Source organism: Orycteropus afer, unplaced genomic scaffold (assembly GCF_000298275.1).
Source record: "Orycteropus afer afer isolate SDZICR_OR568_19922 unplaced genomic scaffold, OryAfe1.0 scaffold00002, whole genome shotgun sequence".
NCBI classification, from domain to species: domain Eukaryota; kingdom Metazoa; phylum Chordata; class Mammalia; order Tubulidentata; family Orycteropodidae; genus Orycteropus; species Orycteropus afer.
In genome coordinates this window covers 5,117,717-5,135,874 of record NW_006921589.1, presented here as the reverse complement: position 1 = coordinate 5,135,874, position 18,158 = coordinate 5,117,717, and positions in this window count along the sequence as shown.

Sequence of the window (18,158 nt, the reverse complement as noted above, 5' to 3'; positions counted from 1 at the left end):
ACTGCCTTATAACCAAGAACTTGCAAATAAAAATATTCCAAATTCAACATTAGTTTTCAAAAATGAATGTCTAACACCCAGCACTTAGAGTTTTTGAGTGTTGGAAGAGAAAATTGGTCTGCTTACACACTGAAATATTAGCGCCCCCAAGTTAATTGTTTTATTCCAAAGGGCATTGTGTAGGAGTTTTAGAATTGCTTCATTTATTTTAGTCAATATGTATTTTCTACAAAGAACTCAGTAAGTGTCTAGAAACGGCGATCTGAGTCAAGGTGGGAAATTGCAATTTGATTTTCTTTTAAGCAGAGAAGATTTGGGGATTTTCCCCTGGAATGAGAAACACATATGGTAACAATCTGGTATTAGCTACTTAAAAGACTATTCCGTGTGGTCTGAAAAATACAGCTGCCACAACTTAGTTCAGTCATTAATTTTACTCAGGTATATAAACTGGCATAAGTGAGTTGCTCAGAATAGGTTTTACCTAATTGCCAAGCAAGTTTCAGTAGATATTTACTCACCTATTCTGGTTTTTGGTGAGTTATGTTAAAAATATATGAATTATTATTAATATGTAAGGAATCCCTTTATGACACAAATGGTTAACATGCTCAACTGCTAACTGAAACGTTCTGGTTGAAGTGTACCCAGAGGTGTCTCTGAAGAACGTTCTGACAATCTATTTCCAAACAAGTCAGCCATTAAAACCCTATGGAGGACAGTTTTTACTCTGACACACATGGTGTTGCCTGAGTCAGAGTGGTGGTGGTAGACTAGAGTATGTCAGGACAATAGTTTTCGATTCATATATTGTACCTAAGGCACTTGACTGCTAACCAGAAGCCTGGCAGTTCAACCCCCCAGCCACTTCTCGGAAGGAAGACTGGGAAATCTACTGCAGTAGAGATATCACCTCAGAAACCCAAGGAGGGGTCTCTCTGAGTCAGAACTGACTCGACTGGACAGCACTGAGTTTCATTGTTGGGGTTTTTTTTTTTGGTTATATTGATGGAAGTGAATATATAAAGACAGGTAAATTAACAGAGAAGAAAATCATATTATTTTTAGGTTCTGTTTTGAGTTATTCAAGCACCAACATTCATTTCAAGCACCATTATTGAAAGAGGACATGTTGTTTGTCAAACCAGCTAAAGAACTGGGAAGAATGAACAAAGGGCAGCGAACACATTTTCATTCTAATGACTGTTCTTGTTGATGTTGCTGTTGTTGGGTGTCCTTAAGTCAATTCCAACTCATACCAACCCCATGTGTTACAGGGTAGAACTGCTTCATGGGATTTTCTTGACTGTGATCTTTATGGAAGGAGCTCTGGTGGAGCAATGGTTAAAGCATTCAGTTCCTAACCAAAAGGTCAGTGGTTCTAATCCACCAGCCACTCTGTGGGAGAAAGATGAAGCAATCTGCTTCTGTAAAGATTTACAGCTTTAGAAACCTTATGGGGGCAATTCTACTCTGTCCTATAAGGTTACTATGAGTCAGAATCAACTTAATGGCAATGGGTTTGTTTTTTGTTGTTGTTGCTTTGTTTTGTTTGGAATCTTTTTGGAAGCAGATTGCCAGGCTGTTCTTCTGTGCCATCACTGGGTGGGTTTGAACTGTCAATCTTTAGGTTAGCAGCTGGTTGCAAAGTATTTGTACTGCCCATGCACCTTTGGTAGAGAAGAGATGTTATATTGCTCTCAACATGAGCTATTGAATAATTTTCCTATTTAAGTGGGAAATAACGAACAATTCTGAATTAGTGATAAGAATGAGAACCACCAATAGTGGTTATTAATTCCTTTTTAGTTTCCTGAGAGATACAATATAGTTAGTAACAGTGAATGGCCTGCTTGGAAACAGTGGGAATGGCAGCAAATAAGGACAGGCAAGGCAAGCCCTATTTAGGAGAGCAGATCAGAATCTCCAAGATAGGGTGGAGGGTCCATTATACCTCTTTCTGCAGGAGATCTCCACCAACCTTACCTTGAGTATCTCAAAAAAGTAACAACAATGAAAGATAGGAAAGACTACATATTAGAAAACTATCCTTGAAGCCTCACCCACACTGATCTTTTCCTTAACATTCCTAAGACCAAATATGCTATGTATGGACAAATTTCTGTTGGTCTCATCTTCTGCTGAAGGGAGGAAACCCCTCAACCGTAAGGTGGTTGATATGGATTTGTTCCCCTCTGTCACAGTTTCTTAGTGCTGTCGTAACAGAAATAACACAAGTTTGTGAATTTAAAGAACATAAATTTCTTTTCTCATAATTTAAGAGGCTAGTAGTCTGAATTGAGGGCACAGGCTATGGGGAAAATTCTCTGTCAGCTTTGGGGAAGGATCTTGTGTCTGCTTCTGCAGCCCCTATGGTCCTCAGTTCCTTGGCCATCTTCATCCTCTTGTTTGTACTTCTTTCTGTGTCTAATTTGCACTTTTTGTGACTCATTGAGTTGATTCTGACTCATAGCAACCCTATAGGAAAAAGTAGAACTGCCACATAGGGTTTCCAAAACTGTAAATTTTTATGAAAGCAGACTGACTCATCTTTCTCCCATGGAGCAGCTGGTGGATTCAAACTGCTGACCACTGAGGATGAAGATCTGTCTGCACTGTAGTAGGAGACTCTTCCTGACTTCATATGATCCTATCTTCTGTCTTTATAGGACTCGGTACTTCCAAAGCCATATGTCTTATATATACATATATATATATATATATATATACACACACACATAATTTTGTCAAGCACAGTGACTAGAGTTAACCTTGAATTACTACTCTTCCTGGTTTCCACTTTTATTCCTCATCTAGATGAAGCTTTCAGCATGTTGTTCCTTAGAAGAATGTCATGCTGCATTGTGACATATACAACAACCTTTTCCAAAATGTCACACACAAAAGAAGAAGAAAATTTCAATATTCTCAAGCTCTTTTGTGCTAAATGGTAATTAAGGGATCTCCTATCAAGAACAAAATATCAATCTGATAGTTCTGATTCTCACCACAAGGTAACACAGAGATAGAGATTCCAGAGGAATGAAAATTCATCCATAAGATCCCAAATAATCTTGTGAAGTCATGTCAAGTATAACCTGTTTGAGGAGATTTGGCACTAGACACAGCTGGCTACTGTATTCTTATTTGATTTCTGATATAGTTTGCCTATGATATTTTAAACATTTTTATGTTCTCAAAGAAGCTAGTACAGCCTGGGGCCAAAACAATTTCCAAGAAGCAATTTCAGTAGGACAATCTAATTCTGGGCAAAACTAAATGTCACAGGCTGGAATTACAAGACTCTAAAATACATAATCAAAAGTTCAGTCACTATAGATTGTTTCCAGTTAAAAGTCTTAAAAAGTAGAATTTGGGGTAAAGTTGACTTAGCTTAGTGTTTAGTAGACATAACTCAAAAAATGCAGACATCTCCAGTGGATGGCAGATCCAAAGAGTGAATTTTGGTGAATGGCATATGCAGGATTATTACTGAAGAGTATGAGCAGCCAAATAGAGTATTCAGGACTCAAGCCACTAAAGCTGTTCTTTTGTGATTCCATTTCTAGGAAAATATTTTTAATTCAAATTATATTACTATGGGCTCAGAGATTTCAACTCCACAAAGGATGAGCTAAGGATAACAACTTGTACTTTTTATGATGTTTTATACCTTCCCAGCTGCTTTTTGGAGAAAGAGAGGATATGAAGACAGTATATTTGTTCATTGTTTAGAGCCAGATAACCCTGGGTGTGTGTCCTATCTCTGCCAGTGTGGCAGAGACTGTTGGTTATAACCAAACCCTATGCTTCCTGGGCACTCAACTAGACTACATTTCTTGGCCTCCCTTTCAGTTAAGGGTGACCATAACGAAATCCTAGTTAAAGAATTATGAACACAAGTGCTATATGCCCTGACTGTAAAGCTCTCCCTTGAATAATTCTCAGTTATTTCCCCTTCTGCCTTCTTGAGGCAGACAAGCATGGTTATCTTGGAGGCCACATGTAAAAGACTGTGAAACTATTAGATAGATCTTTGGATCACTGCTTAGAGGAGGGCATCCCACTAACCAGGACCACCCATTTCGATTTTCCATCCAAAAACTCACAAACCAAACTCACTACTGTCAAGTTGATTGTGACTCATGGTGACCCTTGTGTTTCCGAGGTGGTATCTCTATGGAAGTAGATTGCCCAATCTTCCTTCTGAGGAGTGGCTGGTGGATCTGAATAGCCAGGCTTCTGGTTAGCAGTCAAATGTCTTAGGCACTAAGCCACCAGAGCTCCCATAGGAAATAAAATTCTAGTGTGTTAAGTCACTAAGATCTATGGATTTATCCTGTAGAGCAGCTCATGATCATAACTAATACGGTCACTTTTTCTCTGACATAGGTCAAATTACTTAACTTCTCTATGCTTCAGTTATTTCCTTAGTAAAAATAGGTATCTTATCAGTATTTACCTCAAAGGGTTGTATATAAAGTATTTCATGGTGCCTGGCATGGACTAAGCTCACAAAAACGACAATGATTATTAGTCACTCTTGTTGGGTGCCTAAATTATAATAGGCATTACATTAAATATTGGAGCTACATTTTCTCTTTAATCTTCCAAACAATCTTGCATTGCAGGCATTATCACTTCTGCTTTGTCCATAATAATAATTATCCAAACCAAACTCACAGCTATCAAGTCAGTTCCGACTCATAGCGACCCCTCTTGGGTTTCCAAGATGGTATCTCTATTGAAGTAGATTGCCCAGTCTTCCTCTACAATAATAAAAAAATATAAGGTAAATTCTCATGGTGAGTATTATTCCAGAGTTTACAACACCTCTGTGAAGTATGTATTAATATTATTCCTATTTCACAGATGAGGAAACAGAGATGGTGTGCTTACTTTTCTCCACAAAGGCCATAGACATTGTAGGTGGCAAAAGTGGGATTCAATTAGGGTGATATGGCTCCAGTCTACTATCTTTACCACCACTGGTCACTGAGGCACATGAAGCTTGTCAAGGTCAAAAGATATACTCAAAATTCCAGGGACTGAAACCCTGGAACCCATGGCCTTGAGAAGACAAATGAAAAATGACTGTAAGTACATTGGTCCATTCTCACCGCAAGATCAGTGAGAGTTTAAATCTCTCAAACCAGAACTAGACCAATGCTACCTAGTGCAAGTTCTACAGTTTGGGCTGCTATGGTGGCTTACAACGTTGGTGGTATTTATGCAACAACTTTTTAATGCAGCCAGTTCTAAATACTGCTATTATATTGAATCTTGTTTTGATCTTAGAAGATGTTTCAAATATCCACAAACTCTTGCTGAGCAAGATACATAGATGACATTTCCCAAGGCCTTCCTTTGCTGTGAATCTTTGTGATTGGTCCAGATTTTAACCCAAATATTGCTACCAGACAGATCATTCCAACAGCAAGACCTGGAGCAGATATGGAAAGACCAGATTTGTGCCTTCTGTGTCTGTCATTAGGTCTGAGATGAGTCATCACTGAGAGCCTACCAAGCAGCCTGGTTCCTGGCTTTCTGGAGAATATCCTAGAACATTAGTGATGCTTAATAATTGAAGTGCAGATGTTGCATGGGCTGTAAAAGCATCCAATTAGCTGAATTTAATTTTTCTCATGAGGTATGATATGATCTGCAACAGTAGTGAATCTGTTTGCCTTCCAGTTCTTGGGTCAAAGATCTGTTCTACTGGTAAATATTTTTGCTTTCATAAAGACAGAGAAGGTTGCCTCCCACAGCACATTCTGCAATTAAATTATCCATTGAACATTACAATGATTCAATGTCTAAAATATATTATTGAGTTTTATCATTCTAAGGATGAGTTCATTATCTGTCTGCTTCTCAGTGATAAAAATAGTACAAAGAATAAGATGTGTTGAAATATGACAATGAATTTCTCTGCTCTTAAAAAGCACTCTGTACAAAAAACCCTCCATCAGTCCTCCAAGTTTTTACACAGCAAAAAGACAATTATTCTCAATCAAAGATATTCTCAAGCTCTAAGGTAGAAAATGGCTCTGGGAGCAATCTGGGTCACACAAAACTGTATTTATTATTATTATTAAAAGGATATATAAAAATTAGGGAAGAAGTAGCAGGGAACAAGATTTTATAAATGTCTGTTTTATAAAGTTATATATAAAATCCTTCAATAGATTTATGCTTGTATAAAACTGTGCTTTCTTACTATATAAGAAATCTAATGTGCAAAAAGTAAGTAAAATATACATTGTTAATAGCCATAGTGTTTGCTTGATAGGATACTGGGTGTACCCTGGGTACAGAAGAGCACTGGGGTTAGGCTTGGGCTCTGGAGCCTATATAACTCAGGGAAAGTCACCTAACTTTTCTGTGCCTCAGTTTCTTCATATGTAAAATGGGGAAATAATATAATCTCTTTATAATGTTTCTGTAAGAATGAACTTAGTCAGTGTACCTAAGACTTTCAAAGAGTGCCTGATTTCAAATAAATACTTGGTGAATGATTGCAAGGATAATAAATGTAAGCTAGCTTTCTTGGATGAACAAGTATTACTGTTTTATAATAAAAAGATTGAAACCTATTAAAAATTAATTCACTAATCAGAGAGGATGTTTTAACTTCAAAAAGTATGAAAGAAATAATAGGATGTAAAAGATAAATATGTTTTACCTTCCCTACTAGAGACAATATATCAAGGGAAATGAAATGAAAACCAAGATGCTATAGAGTGCAGTATCTTCCCATTCCCCATTAGATACATTCTGACCAGGCAGTGTTTTAGGGAGGGAAGAGCAATATAGATATTCCAAAATTCTAGCAATTAAGAATAATTTTAGTGCAACTTATCTCCAGGAGAGTCATTCACACCTTACAGGAACTTACTTTACCTGCTCAGCTTGCTTTGACCAAGCCATTTAAAGAGTTTGGTTGTTAAAGAATGTGTGAGATATGTTTGCAAAGTTGGAAGTTTTTGGTAAAAAAAAAAAAAAAAAAAAAAAAACTATGGGATAATATCTCAGTGTAGCCCTTTGAGCAGTGTGTTGGTTTCTATTGCTGCTTTACAAACCTCTCCCAAACTTATGAGCATGAAACCACAGCCATTGGTTTATCTAATGCTTCTGCGGACCACATAGGAGGCTGGGCTCAGCTGATGACTCTTCAGGTCTGGGCTAGATTTGAGCATTCTTGATTGGCTTTGGTCACATTTCTGGGGCCTTGGCTTGAACAACAGAGCTGAGTTCTCTCTGTGGATTCCCGTTCTCCAACAGACTAGCCTGAGTTTGTTCATATGGTGTTCACAAGTTTCCAAGAGTGAGTGGAAGCATGCAAAATCTTTTCGGTTCTAGGCAAGGAACTGGAATAATGCAATTTCCACAGCATTCCTTTAGTTAGAACAAATTGTAAAACCAGCCTGGATTCAAAAGTTGGAGAAATCTATTCCATTGCTAGATGGAAGGATCTGGAAAGTCACATTGTAAAGGTCAAAGTGAGAGGTAATAGAAGAATTTGTGGCCATTTTTGCAATCTATCACAGGCAACCAATGTCATTCCTTAGATTAAAGAATGCTGAGGATAAGAAAGTAGAGTCTCCCAAGACTGAAGAACATGAAAGGCCATTTTGCAAATAGGCAGGGACCCTCACAACCTTAAAATAGCCTTTCTATATTTCTGGAACCAGGTTGTATTTTATTGTCCAATATGAAGCTAGATATTTTATAAGTGGAATTACTCATCAGAGTGAAACAAGCATGTATATGCTTTAACTTTCTCTGTAAATTCATATGACTGGAGAGTCTGACGTATTCTTGATTACGCTACCATTAAATGAAAATTTGTAATTCTTTAATAGAAAATTGATAGCAAGTCATTTGCGTATCATTGCTATTGCTTTAGTTTAATCACAAGTATCAGACAGCATTTCATAAACTACTTCTCCATCTTAAAGAAGTTTAACAGGAGAGCAGCTTCAGTAATTCAAAATATTAATCCATGAATATAGTGTAATTAACTGAAGTTACAACTCTACAGACGCTGTGATACACAGATGACACAACTTTGATTGCTGAAAGTGAAGATATGAAGTACTTACTGATGAAGATCAAAGACTACAGCCTTCAGTATGGATTGCATCTCAACATAAAGAAAATCATCTCATATGCATGAAAAAGCTGAGCAATGAATAAGTAAGAATGAAAAAAATTGATGAATTTGAATTACAATGTTGGCAAAAAAAATTAAAACCAAACTCACTGCCATTGAGTCAGACTGACTCATAGCAACCCCTCCTTGGGTTTCCAAGGTGGTATCACTATGGAAGTAGATTGGCCAACATTCTTCCAAGGAGTGGCTGGTGGATTTGAACCACCAGCCCCCTGGTTAGCAGTCAAATGCCTTAAGCACTTATGCCACCAGAGCTTCTTGATGTTGGCAAAGGATACTGAATATACCATTGACTACCAGAAGAATGAACAAATCTGTCTTAGAAGAAATACAGCCAGAATGTTCCTTAGAAATAAGGATGGGGAGACATTTTCTCATGTACTTTGGAAGTGTTATCAGAAGGCACCAATCCCTGGAGAAGAATATCATACTTGGTATAAAACAAAAAAGCAAATGAACAAATTCACTGCCATCAAGTTGGATCTGACTCATAATGACCATTCCTCAGGTTTCCAAAGTGGTATCACTACAGAAGTAGATTGCCTGAACTTCCTTCCAAGAAGCGGCTGGTGGGTAGAGTCAGTGAAAAAGAGAAAGACTCTCACTGAGATGGATTGACTCAGGAGTTACAACCCATGGGCTCAAAAATAGCAATGATTATTAGGATTGTGCAGGACTCGGCAGTGTTTCTCATTCTATTGTACATGTGATAGCTATGAATTAGAACTGATTCAGCAGCTCCTGACAAAAACAATTAATGGTAAAAAAAAAAAAAAAAAACTTTCTTGAGCTTCTAGTTTGAACATCAATTTACCTCATCATCAAGTTTTTGCAGGTGAGATATGCCTAACTTGGGTTACTAGAAAATGTAGGAAAGACTTAAGTGTCCATAAATTTATTAAGCTACATCTCTTTTCAATTTCCCGTGCTGCTTGAAACTGGAGAAATGAGGCTTTAGAATCAGATAATTGTGAAAGGGGTTGAACTTTTTACTTGTTTACAGCATAAATGAGAACCAAATGAATTTCTATTGGAAATACTTGAGTTGTTGATTCTATAAGGACAAAACCTTGGCCTATAGAAGGAAAAGCTATTGTGAAAAGTAGATTTAATTGTGACATCAGACATCCCATGCCTTGGCTGCTCACTTGGCACGAGAACATCATTCCTTTGTCCCTCAGAAGAACAATTAGTATCTGAAGTAGACAGGTGACTTTGATCTATGGGGCAAATTTGGGGAAATGAGAAAGAGGAGAAGAAAAAGAGAGAAGATTTGAAAAGTGAGAAGGAAGGGGTGGGAAATAATGGGTAAATGACAAGTTTTGGGGTAGTTCAAATATTTAAAGTGCTCAGCTATTTACTGAAAGGTTTGTGTTTACCCAGAGTTGTCCCTAAAAAAGTAAGTGATCTTCCAAAAAATCAGCCATTTCTACTCTGACTCACGAGGACACCATGAGTTAGAGTCAATTGAATGGCAACTGGTTTGGCATTTGACAAGAATGTTGAGTATCAGGTGGGGGAAATGAGAGTTAGTAGAGGGAGAAAAAGAGGTGTGTTTACAGCCGAAGGGTGAAAGTATTCAAGAATGAAGAGAATTGTGGCAAAGGGGACGTTATGAAGTATAGTTATGGATTATAATTTTGCCTTCTTTGTCACTATTTTTCAAAAAAGGTAAACAAAAAAAATGTAACATATTTTTATTCCTGCTACTTGTTTCATGCTATTTCTTTATATACAATACTTTACATAGACTGGGCCTTATGAAGCCCTGACTTTTATTGGGTCACATCACTCTGTTGTTTTCACCAGTCTTACACTCACATTTCCAGAGCTGCATTCCCCTTACACAACCTCGTGTTTCTAGTAAAGGCTACTCACTCTTCTTCAGCCCCAGCCTAACCTATGTAGGACTGTGTTGTCCCAATACTCCCTGTTGATACTCAGAAATGAAAAGCAACCATGTGATGTTGTTGTTAGCTGCTGCCATGTTGACTCTAACTCATGACAACCTTGTGTACAAAAGAATGAAACGTCACCTGGTCCTGTTTCACCCTCACAGTCACCAGCATGTTGTAGCTATCATGCCAGTCCATCTCAGTGATTATCTTCTACACCTTCAGTGGCACTCTGCTTCACCAAATATGATGTCTTCCCTCCTAATTATGTATCCAAAGCAAGTAAGATGGACACTGTTCTGTTGTGACACATGTTTTCACTGGCTACTTTTTGGAAGTAGATTTCCAGGCTTGTTCTTAATCTATGAGTCTGGAAGGTCCACTGAAATTTGTCTACCATGGATGGCCTTGCTTGTATTTGAAATATTAGTGGCATAGTTTCCAGCATCATAGCAACACGTAAGCCACCACAGTATGAGAAATTGACAGACAGGTGGTGGGGCTGTATATTAGTACAGCTTAAAATAAGTACTACCATAGGGGGAAAAAAGGGGGGCAGGGGTTGGGAAAATACATCTGTGGGAGACAAAGAAAATGAGAAGACTGTGAAATGTTGTTACAATTGAAATGATGATTCTAAAAGCGTTTGGACTTAAAAAGTCTTCTTACTCATCTCAGTAATCATATGGCTTATATTCTGAATGTGTTAGCTTAGACATTTAGCTTAAAATACACTTTGATTAATTCTGAATTATTCAGTGTTAATCAGGTATTGCTTCAAGTTTATTTTCTTTGTATTTCATCTCTCCAAAGTCACAAAGTTGAATTCAAATGCCTTGGAATGAAATAGTCCCTAAACAAAATGCCCACTTGGCTCTACCAGCAGTTTACCAAACAGGGAGGGTGTCAGATATGCAAGGCTGGGTTGCTGAAAGTTGGGAAAGGAAAAGAAGCTAGCTCTCAAAAGATGGATGGACTGCATCTCAGGGCAGAATTCGGTCTGTTTAAAATGGTTTAAATGCTTTAGTGCTTAAAGGCAGGAGTCACTGATGAGCTATGGGACCGACACTGTATTTCTGAGAGGAACAGAGCACAGTGGGTTTGTGAGCAGGATGATAGCCCTGTCTTGAGATAATGCTCTGGCAAAATAATACTGGGAAAACTGAGCTATTTATTATTACTGAATGGGAATCCCAGTGTAGAAACAACAAAATGCAGTGAAAAGAATATGATTGGCTCTGGGTTAAATCCTGATTCCACTTCTGACAGGCAAGGGAAATAGGTTTCAGTAGAGCTTTCAAACAAGATAAACTAGGAACAAAGATCTGGAGATCTACTCCTAAAAATTGTTGTTGTTGTTATTTGCCATTGAGTCGGATCCGACTCATAGCGACCCCTCCTTGGGTTTCTGAGGCAGTATCACTACGGAAGTAGGATTGCCCCATGTTCCTTCTGAAGAGTGGCTGGTGGGTTTGAACTGCCAACAAAAACCCTATGGATCACAACGAAATACTATCTGATATTGTGCTGGAAAGGAGCTCTGGGGGTATGGTAATTTAGTGCTCGACTGTTAAGCAAAACGTTGGTGTTCAACAAATCTTTTTCTGGGGGAGAAAGAAGTGGCAGTCTGCTTCGCCTTGGAAACTCAGGGGGCAGTTCTAATCTGTCCTGTGGGGTTGCTATGAGATCGGACCTACTCGAGGACAATGGGTTTTTGTATAGTGCTGGAAGTAGCACCCCCTACACTGGAAGTCATTGAAAATAATACACAGTGGCCACATCGATGAACTTGAGTGTATTGATGATCACAAAGATGGCTCAGGATGAGGCAACATTTCTTTCTGTTGCACATGGTGTCACCACGAGTTGAGTGGACTCGACAGCAATTAACAACAGTGACAGCGAGGAGTCCAGTGTGCTTAAAACCACAAGAATAATTTAATATATGTTGAAAGATAAGAATCCATTAGTTTCATTATAAAACTGATGATAATATGGATCTGTTCAAGGGGTTTTAGGACAGGCATTCCTGGAACTACCAGAAATCTAAGAAAAAGTAGACTAACCAGCCTCACTCTGCTACTGTTTAATGAAAACCAACCACTGGGGCTAGAACTTACTTGCTTAGAGACCAGTCATTTCTTAATGTTTGTTACTTGTGTCACTCCCTATAGATGGCAAACTATAAAAAAGCCAAAATATAGAAAGGGCCTTGCTTGATTGTTCTGGAGACAGCCAAAACCAAAAAAACCAAACTCACTGCCATTGAGTTGGATCCGACTCATAGCAACTTCTCCTTGGATCTCTGAGGCGGTATCTCTACGGCAGTAGATTGCCCAACCTTCCTTCTGAGGAGTGGCTAGTGGGTTAGAACCACTAGCCTTCTGCTGATTAGCAGTCAAACGCCTTAGGCAGTATGCTACCAGAGGAAATAAAAAGCTGGACAACTTTTACATGTGTCAGAGCAGTTGGGGATTGATGCAGAGAAGTGGGTGGTAACAGTGAGGAGCAATTGGACTCCTTGCCCTGATTTGTGGGGGAAGAAAAGAGAAGGAAGGGGAGATGGGAGCTGGCCAGGATGGAGGTATGAGCTCAGGAGTTTATGTGTTCTCCAGCAGGTATTTGCACTGCTGCAAATTCAGGAGTGTTCCACTTCACTAATTACCCTACTTGCCCTTCTGAGATAGAAGCTATTTCTTGCCCTGAAGAATTTAATAATTGAAACACAATTTAATAGTTGTCAGAAGTTTAAATGACCAATTTGTACTCAACCAGAATATTCCAATAAAAGAAAATGATGTCTACCAGAAGCCAAACAATTGCTTTTGTCTATGCTTTTAAAAATGTCTATGCTTTTGAACATAAGTAATATATATACATGCTTTCCAAAGTCAAATACTGTTAGGTTGGTAACTAAAATAATAATAATAAGTATTCCTTCACCCCTTCCCTCCCTTTTCCTTTTCATTGGCTGTCATTACCACCTCTTTCAGCTCTTTCTTCTAGTCTTTACCTTGTTGTTGTTGTTGTTATGTGCCGTCGAGTCAGCCCTGACTCATAGCGACCCCTCCTTGGGTTTCCGAGGCAGTATCACTACGGAAGTAGGATTGCCCAACCTTCCTTCCGAGGAGTGGCTGGCGGGTTTGAACCGCCAGCTTTACCTTAATAGTTACAAATAACAGAATTACACAGCAATTTGGGATTTTTCCCTCCATTCTTATATGCTATCTATTAAATTGCTTCTTTTAAAAAAATGAGTATTTAGCTCTCTTACTAGCTCTCCTACCATCTCTCATACTCCTCAAATAGTTATGTCACCCTCTTGGGTTAAATCAATATTCGGTGATTACATAACTGTAACTATTTAAGTTTTATTCCCAGTTAAAACATATAGTATACTATCATCCTTTTCCTTCTTGTGCTCCCTGGATTTGGTTATTACCTCCCCTCCCCCACCCCACCCCCACCCCCATCCCCGCCATTTGCTAAGCTTCCTATGTACTTTTTTGCTAATATATTTCCACCCTAACATAACAATGCAAGGCAACAAACACACAGCCGGCCCAGCTCATAGCAACCCCTCCCTGGGTTTCCGAGGCAGTATCACTATGGAAGTAGATAGCCCAACCTTCCTTTCGAGGAGTGGCTGGTGGGTTTGAACCACCAACCTTCTGGTTAGAAGTCAAATGCCTTAGGCACTACGCCACCAGAGGTCCCTTTCAGCTCTTTACTAGACTGAAAACCTCTTTTCAATATATTCAAACCCATCAAATATTCTGCCAATTTCTCTTTACATTTTTGTCCTTAGAAACATCTAAGAAACATCTTTCTTAGAGGTCCATCCTCCTTCTCCAATTTCTCTCCCACCTTTTGTGTCTGCACAAGTATTATCTCACTCTTATTTTCCCTTGGCCTTTCAGATCCCCTCTCTACAATTTGTGCTTCTGTCTTAGTTGATTCTGTCAACTTCCTGAGAAGCCCTTTCCATCAAACTATTGACTTTCTAACCAGGACATGTTTTTGAGCATAGTTGCTCTATTTTAGTGCATCACTTGAACAGATGACCGGCAGATTTGGGGCAATAATAGGTATTTTTAGGCATTAGAGAAGATAGTAGAGGATGGAGGAAGAAGAAACTGTACTTTTCACATAACCAGTTCTTCTCTAGACAAGTAAACCAAAAAAAAAAAAAAAAAAAAAAACTAACTAGAGCAACAGTGGAAACTGTTTTAGCTTCTCAGTGGTTTTCATTATTATGTAAAGCAAGAATTTATAACCTACTTTTCTTTTACCCTAAAAGTATTCCTTAAGATGGTTAGAATTGACCTTCATCACCATTTCAATTAACAGCATTTTCTAATCTGAAAACACTGACTTTACAAATTACCTGTGCCTACTTTTATTAACCAAGCCTCTATTGGTGTGGCATCAAGGAGCTAAGGCATTTCTATCTTACAGAATTCAAGGGATTCCTAAGATATATGACTTTACCAAACTCCAGTTTATGATATTGTTGTTATGTGCCATTGAGTAGGACCCAACTCATAGCGACCCCTCCTTGGGTTCCTGAGACGTCATCACTATGGAATTAGATTGCCCCATCTTCCTTCTGAGGAGTGGCTGGTGGGTTTGAACCACCAGCCTTCTTGTTAGCAGTCAAGTGCCTTAGGCACGAAGCTACCAGAGCTAGCAAGTCCAAAGTTTGTTGTTCAAGCATCAAGCTGGAGGCTTTTCCTGAGTCATGAAGCTGCAGGGGTTGATGAACCCAAGACTGGTAGGCAGTATAGCAGGCTGCTGGCTTTGGCAGATGATGAATCCAAGATCAGCAAGTAAAGTGGTAGATTATTGGCTCACAGGCTGTGAAGATCAGCAGCAATATGGCAGGCCATTGGTTCAGTTCCCAAAACCAGGTGATAAGCTAGATATAAGATCCAGATCAAATGAAAAGTCTGAGCATTTTCCCAGTACATCTGTATGTGTGTGTGTGTATATATATATATATACACACATATATATGTACACACACACATATATACATATATATACATATGTGTGTATGTATATGTATATGTGTGTATATATATGTGTGTGTGTGTGTGTGTGTATATATATATATATATATATATATATAAAAGAAACAAGTCCTATCCCTGAGAAAACTCTCTTTCAACTCATTGGCTGCTCACAGTGTATCCCACCATGGACGTGACTACTTTACCTCAGATATCATGAGAACAACAACATCAGAGCTGCTTTATGCTCAAAATCGTAGTCCAGCCAAGTTGACACACAACCTTAACTGTAAGAGCCCACAGAACATGAAAGCACAATGCCTTTGGGCAGGAGGCTTCCTGGCAGAGTGGGTTGCCTTTGGCCACTAATTGGTAGAGCTGAAGAGCTTCCTAGCACTTGCTGGAACAGGGCAGAGGCTGAGCTGGCATCAAGAGCCCAAGGAAATGGGAAGCAGAGCTGCCTCAGCTTCAAAGGGTGGAATGACAACAGGTTCCTAGGTTTCAAAGAGTCAGAGCTTTACCAAGTCAATTCTTCAGTCTGGGGCTACCACACATGAGTGCTAGTGGGATGAGGCCATATCTGCTGCCAAAAAGTAAGGAGTCATGGCTTCCATGCCCAAAGGAGAGAAGAATGGGGCCTGCCAGGCCAACTGGGTGAGGTGACCACTCAGATGGACTAGAAGAGTCAGGCCACCCAATGAAGGAGATCTGTATAGTGCCAAGCTGACAAAGGGTAGAAGGTGGTAGTTAAGGTTGTATGTCAGCTTGGCTGGGCCCTGGTTTTGAGTGACTGGGCAGCTGGATGTAATTATTCCCCATGATGAGATTGTGATCACCTCCATGATATAATCTGTCATGAGAGGCTAAGTCATTGCCTTTGGAGTGTGGCCTGCTGCCAGTATATAAGGAGAAACTTTGAGAGAGGTCTCAAGCTTCTTGGCACTTTTGCATCCTACATTTGGCTGAGTCTTCATCTTAATGACCTGCTATATTGCCTGCAAATCTCGGAATTGTTGCCTGTGCTACAATTGTGCCACTTTACCTGTTGACCTTGGGTTTGTTGTCAGCCTTAACAACCAGCAGCTGTGTGAGTTAGAAGACTCCAGCTCCAGTGGGCCTGGAATGAGAGTCAGAGCTGAAGTCCAGGGTCAAGGGACCTTCACCCAATCCCTAGAGCTGGCACTGAAATCAGACTTCTAGCCTTCTAAACTGTAAGAGAATAAATTCCTGTTTGTTGAAGCCATCCACTTGTGAATGTTGTTGAAGCAGCAATTGAGAACAAAGACACTAATTAATTCATTGTCCCTACTTTTTTCTCTCTTTACTAAGTCACATCCCTGGGCCTATTTTGTTTTTTCCTATTTTATTTATCAAATTTTATTCCTTCATGCATTCGTTCACTTAATCAACAATTACTGGATGTTTACTGTATCTATACACTAGGCAGGTGCTATAGAAATACAGTTTCGAGAGCTATTTATATAGGAAATAGAATGTTTGTTCGACGAAGCCCAGATGTATAGGTATATACACAGACATGTATACATACAATAAACATACAAATAAGGAGCCCTGGGGCCTGGTAGTTAAAGCATTCAGCTGTGAACCAAGCAGTTTGGGGGTTCAAACCCACAAGCCACTCTACAGAAGAAAAATGCAGCAATCTGCTTCTGTATAGATTTATAGCCTTGGAAGTCCTGCAGAGAAGTTCTACTCTGTTCCATAGTGTTGCTGTGAGTTGGAATCAACTCGAAAGCAGTGTGTGTGTGTATGTATATATCTCCTACCGGTACAATGGTTAAAGCTCTTGGCTGCTAACTAAAAAGCTGTCTGTTTGAACCCATGTGGAACAGCCGTATTATGGATTAAATAGGTGTCTGTAAGCTTGGCTTGGGTACAGAATCACCCTTCATGATGATGACCCTCAGTCTCAGCTCCCATAGAACTCTGATGGTTTACCTGTTAATCCTATCTTAACTATAGCAGCATGGAGAAACTGAGAGTAGAATATACTCAGAAAATATTCTCATTTTTTTTCCCTTTAATATTTCTTAAATCTTTGCTAAATATTGTTCTTTATCTGCAAGTAAGTCCTAGTAGATAACAAATCATTAATGGTGAACCAATAGAACCCATGATATAAATGGAAAAACTGTTTTTGAAAACACATATGCTCTTGGATGTGCTTGATGTTACATACACATGTTTACATCATATCTTTCTATAGTAAAATGTTACTGGTTCTTTCCATAGAATTCAATTCAAGAGAACCACAGCCTTGAAATCCTACGGGGAAGTTGTACTCTACACGTGGGGTTGCCGTTGAGTTGGAATCACCCCATCAGTGACTTGCTACAACAATAATACAGGAGAACGAAGTGGTAAGTAAAAGAGAACCAGAAGAATAGGACCTGGAAATACACAATTGTTTCATAACAAAAACATTGTTTTTTCTCCATAGCTGCCACCATGAATGTAGATTTTTTCTCCACTTGCTTCACACTCCCAAGTTTCAAAGTCCTAACAGAAAGCACCCAGTCAGTCAATGCAAGCTCATATGTTTATTCCATAAAACACCAGGAGAAGGAAAGGAACATTCTGGACCTCTTAGTTCTACAAGTGGAAGCACGTAGTATGAATTATCCTCCAATCAAGTGACACAAATGAGGGAAAGGGTCTTAAAAAAGAATTGGAGTAGCTTGGGAACTAATGGTGGGCAGTCAAAGAATGCCATACATGCAATCCACACAATGTATTTGTTAAACTTATTTAAGGCATACTTATAAATTTTTCAATAGCCTCATATGTATGTGAAAGCTGGATAATGAATAAGGAAGACCAAAGAAGAGTTGATGGTTTTGAGTTGTGGTGTTGGCGAAGAATACTGAGAGTACCATAGACTGCTAGAAGAACTAACAGGTCTGTCCTAGAAGAAGTACAGCCAGAATGTTCCTTGGAAGCAAGAATGGCCAGATGATACCAAGAAAATCATTCATCATGACCAAGTGGGGTTCATACCAGGTATGCAGGGATGGTTCAACATTAGAAAAACAATCAATGTAATCCACCACATAA